This window comes from Penaeus chinensis, chromosome 37 (genome assembly GCF_019202785.1).
Source record: "Penaeus chinensis breed Huanghai No. 1 chromosome 37, ASM1920278v2, whole genome shotgun sequence".
NCBI classification, from domain to species: domain Eukaryota; kingdom Metazoa; phylum Arthropoda; class Malacostraca; order Decapoda; family Penaeidae; genus Penaeus; species Penaeus chinensis.
Window position 1 is genome coordinate 30380424 of NC_061855.1, and position 3352 is coordinate 30383775.

Below are 3352 nucleotides of genomic sequence, written 5' to 3' on the forward strand. Positions count from 1 at the left end.
GGACCTAGAGATGGGCCGAGGACCTCCCTGGATGCTCGCCATGAGGGAGCCCTGTGGCTGGAAGCGAAAGGTGGGTGCGGCCATGCGCCCCCGTCGGCGTTAGCCCCCATGATGATCTATACATACATACATACTTGCATACATATACATATTTATGCATATATGAATACACACACACATGGACACGCATATGCACACTTACACTTACACACACACATATACATACATACACAAACACACACACATATGTGTATGTTCACACACACAAATATTCATACATATACATGTGCATGCCCCCCCCCACACACACGCACATATGTGTATGTGTACACACACACACACACACACACACACGCACACACACACACACACACACACACACACACACACACACACACACACACACACATACACAAACACACACACACACATATTTATACATATACATGTGTATGCCCCCCCCCCCCCACACACACACACATATAAATGTGTATGTGCACACACACATACATATGTGTATGTGCACACACACATACATACATACATATATGTATGTGCACCCCCCCCCCCCCCACACACACACAAACACACACACATACGCACACACACACACACACACACACACACACACACACACACATACACACACACACACACACACACACACACACATATATATATATGTATAAATATATATGTATATATATATATGTATATGTATATGTATATAAATACACACATGTGTGTACACATTATCTAACCCGCCGTCCGCGCGGCCGTCCCCGTGCACAAGCGCCCACCGGAAGGCGACGAAAACAACACGACTTGGGTGAGGATCGTTTAGTTTTACTTTTTGTAATTCTCTTGGTTTTGGGGAATGTTTCAATCTCTCAAGTAATGTAAGTTATCGTGAATCAGTTGATTTTATTGCCTTTTTTGCAAGAAAGTACCTTTTAAACAGTTCACGTGGACTGGTTTTCTGAACCTTGTTTGATAATCTTTGTTGTTATATAAAATATAGTGATTTTGGTTGGGAAGTTGATTGATACAAGAGATTATGATGTAGAGACTTACAAATTGGGAGAATGTTAGCGAGAGCGAGGCACAGGTAGAGGGAAATGGGCCCTGTCACCTCCCAGAGCACAAGGAGCCCCTTAGGCCCCATAGTAACCGGGAAATGGCGAGAGGAGCCACTGCCGTCACCCTCAGAGACCAAGCCCACAGTACCCTCACAGCCAGAGTTCTCAGTGTCACGTTTGGCAAAGTTGGCAAATAAGGGGGGCTCAGGGGGTGTGTTCCCCCTGTCTAGGGAATAAGTAGAAGGCAGTTAAGGTTAGGTTCTGGTTTTGGGTTCGCACGAGACCCTGGTTTTGGGATTTTTTCTCTGGAGGTGCATTGCTTTCAGTAACAAATTCCACAAATTGTGAAGAACAAGCTCAAGAAATTGTATACATACCATATTTTCATAAGAATATTTTTTAGTTATATTAATCCTATTTAATATACTATAGTTATTATTGGCAAACGTGTAAAAAGCAAAGTGGCTTTTTTATATAGTTTCAGTTTTCCACATCCATGTAGTATAAGGTAGAATTTGTGTGTAATGGACAGACTGACTGAAAATAAGACACTTTTCTTCTGTGGCCTTTGAAAGTATTTTGTCTTGGTATTACATTTACAGGAAATTGTAATGGTACAATAATACTGAAGGAGAAAAACTACACACTAATACACAAAACAATCTGCACAGGCATAAAAGTTATGTCATAAATTAAGAAAATAGGTCGCAAGAAATCTGCGTTGGAGTCCATGGCGATTAGGTGGGGGTCGGGGGACAGAGCCCCAAAAGGGAAATACGGTGATTGCATGGGGGTCTGGAGAAGAAAGCTTCCGGGTTAGTAAGGTTTTTGGCTTATATGGCCCTGCTTGTGGACTTCCCAGGAATGGCTGGAGTAATAGGGACTGAATCTCAGAGGGATGCAGTCACTTTGTAAACATGACCAATAATTTCATTTATATAATATGGGATAAGAAATAACAAGATGCACACATATTACGGCATTGATAATTGAAAAATGGAATAATGATTGCAAGATTGGATGGCTGTGTGAAACTAAATTTTTTTTTTTTTTTCTCTCGTTCCATTGGCTACGTTCTTTCTAAATCCAATTACATTTTGCTCTGATATTGGATGGAAACCCTGCAACCAAATTTAATATTGGTTTAACGTCAAATCCATGCTGTAGCTGCCATGCCGACCGGTACTCTGGCAAGAGAGACCTTGGCCTTGTTTCACCATAAAGAATTGTCAGAGAGGTCCACAAACTACATATTGCCCCAAAAAATAATGGAGGATGTAGGCTTTTGCAATGTACAGAAAGGCACATATGGCATGATCAGACATTTAGGGTGTTCTGGTAAGATTTACCTGATTATTTAGTTAGAAGATTTGCAATACTCTTGGATTAGCAATGTGTTTGTTATCAATATGAGGTTATTGTTTCAAGATATATTATATAGTATGTTAGTATGTATACACACAATATAATTCTTTGGTGATTTTTGTTTTGTCTCAAACTGTGTATTCGCAAAGGAAAAATTTTGCCTCGCATCCCATCCTGCAACATATGCTGAAATTATATATTTATGGCAAAGAGTGAATGACAAGAAGGAAAAACTCAGCAACAGCAGGCAATGTGTAAGGCGTGGTATGAAGGAGAATCAAACCTGAAAGCTTAGTCTGCCTTTTGTCTCTACTGATCCTTTGCCCAACATCTCCAGGAAAATGCTTTAATCTTTTGTGAAATGTCTCTGCATATAGAGGGCTCAGCTTATGTTTAGCCACAAAGGAGTCAATTAGTAGACTTTGTGACCCTACCTGATTTCATCTTTCATTGAATTTGCAGAAAAAAGTTTTTTTTACTAGTGTTATCAATATCGATGGTGTTTTTATTATAGACATTAAAATATTTTCAAAAATTAAGGAAATGGTTAAACATGTGAGACAAGTAGTACTCATAATTGGCTCATTGGTGACTTAATACAAGTGGAGATATCTATGTGTAAAAACAATGAATAAAGTAAACTCAAAGTGGGCATAGCATGTACTTGCCATGCCTGTTAGCTTGGGGTTAAATCTCAAATGGTGACATGATTGCAAAGGTTTCGTATCAGAGAAGTGTCATCCAGTGAATTACATTGATGAGCAATTTCTCATTATTGCAATCATAATCATTACATACGTAATGTATTTCACAGTAAATATTTCAGTGAAATATTTCAGTGCTTTCTCAGGCAAGGAGAAGTTTCATGAGAAAACAGATAAGTGTAACTAATTTATAATGTGTCTTTA

General features: G+C 39.3%; 1 protein-coding gene across 1 annotated transcript in view; it reads left to right on the forward strand.

Moving 5' to 3' along the window:
- The first annotated feature begins 753 nt into the window (after positions 1–753).
- LOC125045525 (39S ribosomal protein L14, mitochondrial-like) overlaps positions 754–3352 on the forward strand; it is a 7151-nt gene continuing 4552 nt past the window's right edge. The window contains exon 1 of the mRNA XM_047642834.1: positions 754–829. The gene's annotated coding sequence lies outside the window, so the exon portion shown is untranslated. The remainder of the gene's footprint in view (positions 830–3352) is intronic.